A 14,959-nucleotide genomic window follows, 5' to 3' on the forward strand; every position below is an offset into this window, starting at 1 on the left:
TCAGACAAGAGTACCGAGGCGAAAAAAGACGACGAACTAACCGTGGAAGATTTTTTCAATATAAATACAAATAACAAAAAAAAACAAAAAAAAACACAAAGGTCGAATAACGACACGCCCTACAAGCCACGGGCAACAGCATTGCGAACAAAATATATCCTCTCAAGACCCTCTGAAATACGAGAGCCAAAGACATTACATGGTATAACAAAAATAACAAAAAAGAGAGAGAAGCGACCAAATTGGGGAAAGGGCAAGGAGAGGCAACAGACTAAAGGGAAAATTTACAATTTCGGACATATCTATCCACAAGATGTTTACACCGGGTGGGAGAGATGGAAGAAGGCTTCGGCAGGGGAGAAGGAACATGCGGAGAAGAAAGATGAGTCCAAGGAGAAGAAGGGAGGGAGAGATGAGGAAAGATTAAAAAATAGCATGGGAAAAAGGAAAAAAAGCATTATGATAAACAAGAACAGACGTGTAGAATGAGGGGGGAAAGAAGAAAATAATCTATCTAATCTTTAAAAGTGGAACGTAGCTCCAAAAAGCAAATAAAGAATACAATATAAAAAGTGGCTACTAGCACAAACCTGAATTCATATCAAACGGACCAAACATGTATGCAGTGTTATATTATTCTAGAATGAGCAAAGAAAGCAGGAAATCCAATGCAGGGTTTGAATTGTGCATTGAAAACTACATCCTCAATGAAGGTTATGTTTACCAACTGTATGATTTTTGTTCTCAAGTTTTCAAATGATTTTTCAATAAATCTTACCATTTGACATATGTTGGCCCATCTCAGATCATCTTCCCAGATTATAAAGAAGAGGAAATTTGGGAAATTACAAAATGAATGATGAACATTTAACAAAGAAGGATAACAGAAATTAAAAGCAGAAGATGTATAAAGACAACAAGCAGGAGTAGCGAAATGAGAAATGCAGCTACAATGCGAGGATGACGCTGGACAACAGACATTGAAAGAAATGAATTAGGAGGATGGGAAGGGAGAGGAGGAGACAAAGCAGATGAAGAAGTTGAATGAGGAGTTGATGAGCGAGGGGTTAGGAGAGGGGTTGAGGGAGGGGTTGGGAGAGGGGTTGGGAGAGGGGTTAGGAGAGGGGTTGAGGGAGGGGTTGTGTGAGGGGTTGATTGGGGGGTGCGGGGAGGTGTTAGGGGAAGTAATGAATGAACAGATGAAGTAATATCAGACTGAAGTGAAGATGAGGTGTAGAAGAAAGGGGGAGTAGAAAAAGAGTCTTCCGATGACATATTGCAGGGAACTGATGAACCAGCATCATTTAAAACTTCACTGGAGGGAGAGGGAGGTGGTGCAAGCTGCGTAGAAATTTCCGAATCTGTTTCATCATTTAAAACTTCACTGGAGGGAGAGGGAGGTGCTGCAAGTTGCATAGAAATTTCCGAATCTGTTTCATCTGTAAGATGAAATGTGGAGTGTACAAAAAAAAACATGGACTTTTCAGTGTAATGCACCTTTCTTTTATATCCAATATTTGTACCAAATATTGTTTTATATTCTCATTTTATGCTCTCCAAAATGGAATATGATCTGTTGGACTGACAAGGTTGAATAATTGTCATTGGTAAGATTGTGTGTTTTGTGTATGATAGCTAAAACAGGTTTGAATAGATAGAGAAGAATATAAGTTGCATATTTGTTCTATGCTGTCCTTGCCGTATTGATACTTTCTGCAGAAAAATGTATGTGTACTGTATGTGGTCAGTCCACGGGTTTATTCAAAAGCACGGAATAGAATTTGACAGATATGACTAGCTTTCGATCTTTCTCTAGGGAAAAAACAAAAACCACTGGTAGAAAATATGTTGCCCTGTCAACCCACATGTTTACGACTACGTCATAAGCATATACCCTTAGGTTTGTTTTCAACACCTATCATTACAAAATATACTTTTCAATAAATCAAGTCGTCATAGTATGTAGACTTACCACCATTTCGTCCCTTTCCATGTGAAAAAGTATCTGAAGCAAGTTTCACAGTCTGCATCTCTTTGTTCCCCCACATCTCTGGTTACCAGATCTCCTCTGTACCACAAAAGGAATTCTCCCTCTTCAAACGTTTTGGTGGTAAAGACTGCTCTACCTGTGATTGAAGAAATACATAATCTTCATGAGATCAATCATGCGAGTTTGAACATTGTGAATATGATGTTACAAGTATATTTGTCTGTCATTTAAGATAATGCTCATGCAGGTGTGATAAGTAAATATCGGACTCGTACTTGTAAGAAGGCACTTATTTTCAAAATTGGTTGAGTTTTAAATAACATTTGTGTGTCTTTTTGGTCACATTGCCATCAAGCAGACTTGTAAGCAACACATTGTATTTAATATTAGTATGCTGCAGATATTAAATTACAATGTCATGCATGTCATGATGAACATGACGTTTTCTCTAGATTTTCTAAAAACATTTTGACATTCAACCCCATGAGGAGGCATTAAAATTCATTTCAAGGTCTAACCTTTAAACACTTAACCAAATCAAGTTTAATACCTCCTGCTTTACAAAAGAGCCCTGTACATACAAATATTTACAAAAAAATAGAATACATTGTAGAAAACATTTTTAAAAAAGCTTTAAAAAAATAAAAACTAGATCAAAATGAACAGAAGGCCTTAAATATTAAACATTTAAGATATTATTGATACAAAGAAAAATGACCAAAAAAATATTTTAAAAAATACACATGCCGTAAAAATAGACTACACAACTGCAAACAGACAAACAAACAAAACTAACTTATGGTAAAAGTCATGATATAACATTAGGTACCAGTGCATGCATTAAAGTGATAGAGGGAGTGACTTAATTTGGTTTTTTAACATTTGGAGTGAAGTTGCCGTGCGAATATGAGTCGGTAGATTGTTATAGATGCTTGGAGCAGTGAAAGAAAAAGAACGTTTTTTAAATTCAGTCTTTGGTTTCAGGATAAATAAGGGATTTAAGGTAGAATGACAAGTAACAAAGTAAACTGGACGATTATGACCAAAAGATTCTAAATAAGGGGCTAGATTATTGAGTATTTTGTAGACGAAAATGCAGTAGTGGTAATTGATTCTATTTTCAACACTTTGCCATTGAAGACTGCTTCACGCAATTAAGTGTTGAATTAAGATTATAAAAACAGAAAAATATGAGGGAAAGCATATCAAATATTCTACTGCATGAAATTAATGAAATATACAGAAAGGGTATAGATTTTACTAAAGAAGTTGACCTGTTTAACTGCGAAGGGTATCAAAGTTACTCTGAAAAGAGCTGGTGATTTTCAGACAATAGGCGATGAGGTGTGATCAAAGAACCATACCAGGCGTTCCTTGCATAGTCTAGCTCTGAATCAATATTTTATTGAGCATATTAATGTTAGATATCTATGCTACAGTGAATTTTCACTATTAATACAATCTACATGTACATGTATGTAACCTCACTCACCTTTGTCAGGCAGCTGTTTCACTGTAAATCCTTCAGGATCAACTTCACTAAAAATATCTGGAACTGTCTGTCTGGTTTGACTTCTGAGAATCCGAATTCTGAAACAGGTCAAGTAAATATTAGTAATATTATGCAGAAACACAGCTGTGAGCAAGCTGGAAGAAAATATCTAAATATTACACCCCCACCCCCCACATCCTCCCCCTTATCATACTGGAATTTGCCAAAATATTGCTACTCATATCCATGCTCAATTTTATTATATTATTTGTTAAAATCATGAGGTATTATGAAACACGTCCATTATGATGTACATCAAGGGGGTCATGTAAATACATGGCTCCACATTTCCCATGCACACATCTTATCATATTTGACTCATTTGCAATAGATATAGATTGCTCCACATTTCCTATGCACACATTTATACATATCTAGCCCATATGCAATAATAAATGTGGCTCCACATTTCCCATGCACACATTTATACATATCTGGCTGATGTGTAATATATATAGATATGGCTCCACATTTCCCATGCACACATTTATACATCTTCAATCCACCTTAAATAGTTGAGATAAACATGGCTCCACATTTCCCATGCACCCATTTATACACATCTGGCCTATATGTAATATATAAATGGCTCCACATTTCCCATGCACAAATGTATAGACATCTGGCCCATGTGTAATATATATATATATATGGCTCCACATTTCCCATGCATAAATTTATACATATCTGGGTCATGTGTAATATATATATAGATATGGCTCCACATTTCCCATGCACACATTTATACACATCTGGCCCATTTGTAATATATATATATGGCTCCACATTTTCCATGCACACATTTATACACATCTGGCCCATGTATAATATATATAGATATGGCTCCACATTTCCCATGCACACATTTATACAAATCTGGCCCATGTATAATATATATATATATATGGCTCCACATTTCCCATGCACACATTTACACATCTGGCCTATGTGTAATATATATATATATATGGCTCCACATTTCCCATGCACACATTTATACACATCTGGCCCATGTGTAATATATATATGGCTCCACATTTCCCATGCACACATTTATACACATCTGGCCCATGTGTAATATATATATGGCTCCACATTTCCCATGCACACATTTATACATCTGGTCCATGTGTAATATATATATGGCTCCACATTTCCCATGCACACATTTATACACATCTGGCCCATGTGTAATATATATATGTCTCCACATTTCCCATGCACACATTTATACACATCTGGCCCATTTGTAATATATATATATGGCTCCACATTTTCCATGCACACATTTATACACATCTGGCCCATGTATAATATATATAGATATGGCTCCACATTTCCCATGCACACATTTATACAAATCTGGCCCATGTATAATATATATATATATATGGCTCCACATTTCCCATGCACACATTTATACACATCTGGCCCATGTGTAATATATATATATGGCTCCACATTTCCCATGCACACATTTATACACATCTGGCCCATGTGTAATATATATATGGCTCCACATTTCCCATGCACACATTTATACACATCTGGCCCATGTGTAATATATATATGTGGCTCCACATTTCCCATGCACACATTTATACATCTGGCCCATGTGTAATATATATATGGCTCCACATTTCCCATGGACACATTTATACACATCTGGCCCATGTGTAATATATATATATATGGCTCCACATTTCCCATGCACACATTTATACATCTTCAATCCACCTTAAATAGTTCAGATAAACATGGTTCCACATTTTCCATGCACACATTTATACATATCTGGGTCATGTGTAATATATATATAGATATGGCTCCACATTTCCCATGCACACATTTATACACGTCTGGCCCATTATATATATATATATATATATGGCTCCACATTTCCCATGCACACAGTTATACAAATCTGGCCCATGTATAATGGCTCCACAGTTCCCATGCACACATTTATACGTCTTCAATCCACCTTAAATAGTTCAGTTAAACATGGCTCCACATTTTCCATGCACACATTTATACATATCTGGGTCATATGTAATATATATATATATATATATATATATATATGGCTCCACATTTCCCATGCACACATTTATACACATCTGGCCCATGTGTAATATATATCCTATATGGCTCCACATTTCCCATGCACACATTTAAACACATATTGCCCATGTAGATCTAGGGTCTATATCTAGTTATGGCTCCACATTTCCCGTGCACACATTTATACACATCTGACCCAGATTATTATGGCTCCACATTTCCCATGCACACATTTATACACACCTGGCCCATGTGAGTTATACAGATAGGCCTAGACCTATGGCTCCACATTTCCCATGCACACATTTAGATATAGATATCTAGGCTAAATCTGGCTGATGTGAAATAGACCTTCGAATCTAACGTTACTAGATATTCCTTTAGTTTAACTCTAAAGTTAGGCCTAAGAAGAACTTATACTAGACCTAGATCTACTACTACTAGTAGCCTAGACTAGTAGTACTAGTCTAGGTCTAGGCCTAACGTTAGGCCTAGATCTACATCTTACTTAGATCTAAGTTAGATTAGATCTACATGTAGGCCTATGGGACTATGAGTTTTTTTGTACCCAATATCATGAATAGAACTAGATCTATAGGCCTAAGGAATTCTTTAAAAAGTTGATAGAATATTAATGGGCCTAGACTGGATTAAAAATGAAAGTAAACTTTCTAGATCTAGACTAGTTCTACTTACTTTTGCCAGTTGTGGCTGTACTAATCCCGCCATGACATGTCCATAATATACGTTAACAGGCACGTCGCAAGGTGCACTGCACCAGCACTGCGCATGCGCTGCATCTAATAAGATACAGACTGTGCAGTGTGTATCCTCATGCTGGCGCTCTTCACTTGATATTATTCTTGAGATCGGAAAATAATACACATATTCAGGCTGCAAGCTATGACTCCAAAGTGGGAAACCGGGGGCGTCTTATTTTTTCGTACCACGGCGAGGCCGGATTCCTGTTTTATCATGAATATTCATTAGGCAGGGTCGGGGATAGTCTCGATTCTCTTAAATATTCATATCGAGGTGGGAATGCACGACGCGCGCTATACTCGCACAAAGTGAGAAGATTTAGTTCACGGAGAATGCATATGGGTGAGTAATTGATTGAAATATCAGTAGATTAAGAGAATTTAGTCATTAATTTGAAAAAGCTGTAATTCGTGATCTACTGTAATTTCTTTACATTTTGAGACTGTTCTCAACAGATTTGTGGGGAAAAGGCTAGGAAAATATTTCTCTTGAAATTGCACTTTGATTTTCATCGTCGTGAAGTAGTTTGACTGCGGTTTGCCTTCATGTCACCCTTTAGAGCCCCGGGGTTCCGGCAGGCCCACGTTGGGGAATTTCGGTGCTCATCTGCATCAAGATAAATAAAACTTTCTGATCAGGTTTTATTCCAAATTTGATCGTCATCGTGAATCTAATTCACCAATCATCCATTGAATTTAAATCTAGATTTAACGTTACACCTTAAAATAAAATATGAAGTATGATTTCTTTAATAATCCAAGAGGGTTAATTCTTGTTTATATCTTTAGTAGATGTCGACTCTGTTGGCTATACTAGTATTACTAAGACTAAGTGCTATCCGTTCGCTCAGTTGCATCATTGGTGCGTGTCAACTTTTAGACCAAAACTGTTTGTGACCATGGATAATCAAACGGCTCCAAACCATATTTCATTTAGACGTAAACCTGGAACTTATTAATAAAAATATTCAAAAACAAACAAACTAGACCTAGGATTCATTTATTTAATGTTCAGATGTTGTGTGTGTCCAGTGTGCTTGTCAAGTTGTCATAACTTTTCTAGATCTAGACCTATATTAAAGATTTTTTCTTCTCCAAAGTGTGCAGTTCATTTGATAAATCTATTTTTTGTTGGACGTTGTATAAGAGAAGACCCCTAGGGTAGTCGACAATTATGTTTACTTATACGCAGAGGCGGCGGAGCAACTTCCAAAGTGGGGGGGGGGGGGCACCAACAAAAAAACTTTCTTGAAAAAAGGGCACCTTCAGAGGGAAAATATACCATTTTTTTGACATTGGTATATATCCCTATTTTGTGATTACATTATCAGGGATGATTTCAATATTTGTTTCTCTTAATACAGCATTTAAGATATTGCTTAAGTATCATACTTTGCAGTTTTTGGCTTGCAGTGCGAAAAATTACATCTTATAAAGAGGAAAACCCAATCCTGATGGGGTTATATAAGCACAATCTCATAACGGAAGACTGAATAGATCTGTGATAAGTTACATAATTATAACATCTATAACTATGGGCAAGCGTAGCGAGCGAGCTTTGTGGGAAATTGCTTTTAGTCGCTTGAAATTAGGGACACGTTTAATGATGAGAGGAAAAGGGGACACTTATCGAAAGGGTTAAGACACTTATCAGAAAAAAAAAGAAGCATGTGTCAAAGTACAAAGGCTAATTATCAGAGGTGAAAATGGGGCACTTCTTACACCTAAACAAAGAGGCATGCACCAGGGATGATAAGAACATGGGCATTTGTCGACGGAAAAGAGGCACCCATCAGATTTTGATAGGGGGCATTTATAAGCAGTGAAAAGGGGCATTTATGAAAAAGGGATAGGTTCTTTATAAGAAAGGAAATAGGGTACATATCATTGTTAAAAGGGTAATGAGAAGGGGAAGTGGCTCTTATTAAAAAGAAAAAGTGGCACATGTTTAAATAAACGGGGCACTTATCAAAGACGAAAAGGGGTAAGGGTGCTTATAAGGAAAAAAGGCATTATATAGGAAGGAAAAGGAGGACGTGTCAAAATAAAAGGGGCATTTATAAGAGATGAAAAGAGTACTGACTAGGAGGGGAAGGGGTGCTTGTCAAAGTAAAACAAGTATCTCTCAGAAGTGAATAGGGTCATTTACAAGAGATGAAAAGGGGCACTTAAGAGAATGAAAAGGAACTATTTTCATAGATGAAAAGGGGCATTTATGAGAAGGGAAAGGGCCTATTTTTAAATGGAAGCACTTATAAGAAAAAGGGGCACTTATTAAAAATGAAAGGGAGCACATGTGAAGATATAAGGTGCGCTTATCCAAGTTAAAAGGGGTAGTTATTAAAAGGGGAAGGGGCACTTTAAAAACTTAATAGGGGCACTTGTCAGAGTAAAAGGGGCACTTTCCTATGTAAAAAGGGGCACTTTTCCTATGCAAAAAGGGGCACTTTTAGGGTACTTGACCTAATGGGAGGGCACTCTGCCCCCCCCCCCCTCTCGGAGCGCCGCCTCTGCTTATATGGTATGTAGTCCACCTCTTCTTGTTATAATAAACTAATTCTACTTAGTACTGCTTCGTGTTCATAGGCCATAGAAACCACTGTTTGATGCACAAGTTAAATCTTCCATTTAGTTTTACTTTGTACTGTGGTTCATTACATAGGAATGTTGATTTCCACACCATATTAAAATTAAGGCCAACCATGACATAAAAATATCTATTAATTTGAATTATGCTAGATCTATTTTATTTTGTTAAGGAGAAAGGGATGCCTTGATTGTCGTATTGATTTTCTTCTTCTTTTTGTTCCAAAAGCTTGAAACTGAAGAGCTGGAAGGAGGACATTACAACATCTCTTATATTTGCAAGATGAAGCAGAAAGTCCCATGCAGGTACAGTTATCAGGTTATTTAGCACACACATATTAAACGACCACCTATTAATTCACTCAAAAGGAAATGGAACTAAGTTGACATTGCAAGCATATATAGTGGAGGGTATATTTTATTCTAGTTCTGCACCTAGTATTCAAATATTGATGTCTTTTCTTTCTATGTTTACAAAGGAAAATTTGTCCTTATTTACAGGAGGTCCTGTGTTTAGAAGAGCCATATCAAATGCACATTGTAAGCACTACATGTAGGGTATACACAGGACCCCTCATTTTTTTTTTTTTGTAAGGGGTACTTTCACTTCTTGAGCAATGAAGATGAAGAAGAACACAAAATAAGATTGATAAAAGTCTGTTTATAGGATGTATTATGGTTGATATGTATCCATCAGTATCAGTTTTTAATTGAAGTACATGTACCTACTTTGTTTTCTCTCATGTAGGATGATGCCTCTCTACAGTGGATGATGAAGGCATTCTGGTTTGCAAACTCAGGAGAGGAACAAAGAACAGATGTTGACGGGATCATATCTAGAGATGCGGGCCTACTACACTTCATACCAGCAAGTGTGCTATTATACATGAAGGTACCCCCAATAAATTTTTGTGGAACAAATGTCATGGAGAAAATTATAGATCTAAAACAGATATTTTTCATTGTCAGTTGACTTGTAAAAGAATAATTGACTTAATATCACAATTGTAATTTAGATTAAAAATTAAATGTCAATATAGATGAAATATAAGTCTACATTACGTATGTTTCAGTAGCATTATTTCCAGTACATTCTCTGGTCAAAGTTGTTTGGTCATTTTATGTCCCATACTTAACCGAGTATTATTCAATTACCGGTATGAGCACGAGTTGTATTACATTGTATTACTTATTTCATACCTTGTCTGATCCGAGCTCCAGCAGGCCTATCGTCTTAATGGGATCATCAGTAATAATTTAAGATGCGGTCAGTATTTAAACTAGTCTTGTACAAAAAATAGTTTAGGTTTGCCCACTAGAACCCCAAGTGAATTTCAGTCCTTCCTTTTTCTGAGCAGGTATCAGGGTGTATGTTATTAGTCATTGTTGATTTTTTTATATCTTATTTCATTTTTCCATTCAACAGACTTGGGTTATATTTTTTTCTGAAAACTAGGCTACAACTTTAGTGATGGATGCAGAAGATATCTACACGAGACTACGTCTTAAAGATGCCACCCTCATATAATGAAAAAGGACAATAGAGATGGGTTTAAACTGGAATATTTACATGATATTTATTTGTTATTTGTATTATATGTTTGTAGAATACTACATTCAATAAAGCTAGTGAAGTTTATCATCTTGTCGACTTTCAAATAATTAAAGATAACTAATCCTCAACGAATGAACATTAAAATTCTAACAATGTCAACTACCATCTTATAGGATGAAACTGAGGACTGGGCAGAAAGATTCTCCTTCAAATTTGATTGATAAAGGTCTATCAGTCTATATCAAAGATTGAATTAATCAATGATATTTTGATTATAATTATACATGTTAAAATTCATTTACCTCTATGGACTTCTGTATGGGAAGTTTTGTAGATTATGAAATTATTGCTACTTCAAGTATTGTATGTAAGAAGGTTTGAAAGACAACACTCTAAATGCATTAAATATGGAAACTGCTAATCCTCATTGCCTTTCGTATCCAAACTTGTAGCTTTTATAGAATCATGTTTCGATGCTTCCCAACTAAAGAAAACAGGGAGTGGGGGGGGGGGGGGCTTGCTATCCTCTTATCTTATCCTCTGTACAAATATGATTATATGTTTATATTAGAAGGATTTAGAAAGTGAAATTTTGAATTATAGCATTACTGTTGGTAGAAGTAATGGCAGTGTCGGGAGGGGGGGGGGGGGGTTCCTGGTGAAATTTACTGTATGCCAATGTCAAATTAATAAAAAAGAGAAAACTATTCTTAAGAATAAAAATTATACAGTACATGGGCCTCCTAACAAAAACCCTGGTACCACTGTTGTGTTTTGAGTGTGTTTTTTTTTTTTGGGGGGGGGGGGGGCTGGCAAACCAATTACAAATTTCCAGTGTTAAATTCAAATTTTTTCTTTAACAAAATTATGTCAATATATTGTAATTAAACAATGTTTCACTTTCCTTTTTTTCAAGTTAGATATTTGAATAAAATGATTAACATACTTTCCGGTTTCTCTGGCCTCTACATTAAAAATGTTCTACTTCTAGCAAAGCTCCTGGAAAGGCTGCAAAAAGGGAGAGTGAAGAGAATGAAATTGAAATGTGGACAGTAATGGAGTGAATATGGAATGGTTGATGGTAGTTGATAACGAGTGAATGCAAATGAGTGGCAACAAGTACGACTGAAAGTGAGACAGAAAGGAATTGCACCAGGTTGCTCAGTCAAGAGAACAAACCTTGCAGAAGATAGTTTTCGAAAGACAGAGAAAGAGAGAAAAGGGGAATTATAAAAAAAGGAAAAGGGGGCATGTGTCAAAGGGGCATTTATGAGAAAGGGTTGGGGTTGGGGCTCCTATTAAACAGGGAAAGGGGCACATATCAAAAGGTAAAAGGGCACTTGTTAGAAAGTTTAAGGGGACGCGTGTCAAAGTAAAAAAAAAAATGAAAGGGCTTTTATCAGATATCACAAGGGGCACTTATGAAAATGGAACAGTGGCACTTATTATGAAGTTAAAGGGGCATTTGTTGAAGAAAAAGGGGCACCTGTCAGATTTGAATAGTGGGTAATTATCGCCAGGGCTGTAGCCAGAGTTTGGGGGGGGGGGGCACATACATGTAATTGATCGACGTCCTGGGGAGGGGTCAAAAAGAGTTCGACCGATCTTGGATTTTTTTTCTTCTTTTTTTTTCTTCAATGTATGTGAAAGAATGTGTAGTTTTCTCTCGAGTTTGTCTCATCATGCGTGGGATCTGTGGGTGCTGGGGTTCCTGCAGCAACCCTGTACATGGATTTTCTTCAGTGGGTGCATATAACTCGTGGACTTCACATTGTAAACCTTAAAATGATGAATTATCATCGAGTCCCCCACCCCCCCCCCCCTTCCCTCATTATTTTAGAAAGAAACCAAAGAGAACTTTTAAGAGAAAAAGAGAAAGGAAAGGAAAAAATGGTAGCTAGGCCTAAACAAAAACAAGAGGCAAGATAAAAGAAAACAAGATTGAAGATATGGTATCAATATTATCTTGCTCCTTTCCCTTTTTCTTTTGTCTTCTTTTCATTTCAATTTTCTTGCAATTTATTTCTTTCTTCCTTGGTATCTATTCCGTATTCTTTATTTCTTCCATTCATTTATTATTTATATATATTTTACTTTTTAACTTTGTTATTCTTCTTTCTAATCCCATTTTTCTTTCTTCCTTTTCTTCCTTATGCAGTTAAGTGAGCATTGATCATAGAAATAATTTAAGTGCAATACACAAGTATTTTATTTTTGATAAATGTCTGTATGTAGGCCTATTCTTGTTATCTATTTTATACAGTTTATAATACTGTATCACATATTCAATACCATAATGCAACCTCTGCTTGTAATATTTAAAAAGCAAACCTAGAACTGATTATTTACCAATTCATGACAAGAACTAGACTCCCATTAATCTCAGAAAAGTAGGCCTAGGCTACTCACAAATTGCCTATCAAGACTCTTACTTGAAATATATGCTATATATCTTGTCTACCGGTACTGACATTTTGGCATTTACTAGTAATTAAACACAGCATTTATGACTGTATTATCTAAATGACCATGACATTGCTTTTCTATGTCATATTATAGGCCTGCCATTAATCCAACGTACTTGTTACACACGATATTCGATGCTGCGCATGCCTCGATCATACATGAATATTCAAGAGAATCGAGACTTTCCCCGGCCCTGCCTAATGAATATTCATGATAAAACAGGAATCCGGGCTCGCCGTGGTACGAAAAAATAAGACGCAAACCGGGGAGCGAATTTTTTTTCCGTACTCGAGAGAGCAAAAATCCCATGTGCGCATGCGCGTGGACTTATGATTTCTCTGCTACTTCCCATACGAAATGTACATGTATTCGCATGTACTGTGCACGATTCGCGTTCTACGAGTAAACGATGGCATAGTAGTCTTCAAACACAGACTCTGATTTGCCAGTTTGACAAATCAATATGCGTATGTGTCGCGATGTGCTTATTCAAGTCTGTGTAGTTGTATGATTCAGACCCAGTAGTGCATATGGAAATACATTGCAACTTGTATAGAATGGTATAGTAGTCTGCAAGCACAGACGCTAATCTGACAGTTTGACAACATACTAGTAGTGTGCTGAGAAGTACTTTATTCAAGTCGCCAACTTGTATAGAATGGTATAGTAGTCTGCAAGCACAGACGCTAATCTGACAGTTTGACAACATACTAGTAGTGTGCTGAGAAGTACTTTATTCAAGTCTGCGTAGATGTATGATTCAGACCCTACTGGTGCGTGCGTTAGAAATGCATCTCAATGTGTAGAGTGTAGTATAGTAGTCTGCAAGGACATAATAATATATTGTGTATTGATGAGTAGTGATTTTATGCAAGTTTGTGTAGTTTAATGATTCCAGACCCCATGGTAGGCCTATGTATTGTGTCACGCACCAGTAGGGTCTGAATCATAAAACTACACATATTTGAATATAAAGCACTACTCAAGACACTATGTTGTCAAACTGTCCGATTAGCGTCTGTGCTTGCAGACTACTATACCATGCTATTCAATTTGGGATGCATTTCTGTAAGCACTAAAATGTCTGAATCATACAACTACTCAGACTTGAATACTAGTACTATTGCTACGCACGATATATGCGTAATTGTTTTGTCAAACTGGCAAATCAGAGTCTGTGTTTGAAGACTACTATGCCATCGTTTACTCGTAGAACGCGAATCGTGCACAGTAGATGCGAATACATGTACATTTCGTATGGGAAGTAGCAGAGAAATCACAAGTCCACGCGCATGCGCACATGGGGTATTTGCCCTCTCGAGTACGGAAAAAAAATTCGCAACCGGGGATGGAGTTAAATCGCAGCCGAACGTTGATGGGGTACTACTGGGATGTCCCAAAGCTGATTTAAATCTCGTTTTAATGATTCTGCAACTGTGGAGCTCCACGGTTTGCTGTGTCTCCACAGTTGGAAGTTGTGTATTCATATGAACCTCCCCGATTGACGGTCATTACAAGTGCACGCACACACACACACACACACACACTCAGCAACAACAACAACAAAATCCATATTTTTGTTGTTATTGATTCCCCCAAAATACAAATCATCCTTAGAAAAAACATTGTTTTTCATCTCGACATAATTCAATACATCATCAATACATAGATTGTACGATTAATGAAAAGAAAATGAGATCAGTTGTAAAATAAAACAAATAGCCACATCCAACCAAACACACTACTACAACCCTCCCCCACCACCACCATGCCAAACACGACACGCACACATACAAACATGCCTACCAACCGACCACACTTCCACACACATACCACACACTATTCCTAGCAGAATAGCCAACATTGGAGCGACAGAATAATAATGATTAAAAGAATTAATAAAGAAAGAAAACGAGGCTTCAATAATCCATTGTAAAAAGTTCATGAAAACTTCACATGTTCCCACTTCTGTAAATGTATGGCTC

At 36.7% G+C, this 14,959-nt stretch overlaps 1 long non-coding RNA gene across 1 annotated transcript; it reads left to right on the plus strand.

The window, feature by feature from the left end:
- The first annotated feature begins 9,178 nt into the window (after window positions 1–9,178).
- On the plus strand, window positions 9,179–10,660 carry LOC115919718. Its single transcript, XR_004061972.1, has 3 exons — window positions 9,179–9,259; window positions 9,702–9,845; window positions 10,380–10,660. It is a non-coding gene; the product is annotated as an uncharacterized LOC115919718 (long non-coding RNA).
- The last annotated feature ends 4,299 nt before the right edge of the window (window positions 10,661–14,959 follow it).

Source organism: Strongylocentrotus purpuratus, unplaced genomic scaffold (genome assembly GCF_000002235.5).
Source record: "Strongylocentrotus purpuratus isolate Spur 01 unplaced genomic scaffold, Spur_5.0 spur5_scaffold_7, whole genome shotgun sequence".
Lineage (NCBI taxonomy): Eukaryota > Metazoa > Echinodermata > Echinoidea > Camarodonta > Strongylocentrotidae > Strongylocentrotus > Strongylocentrotus purpuratus.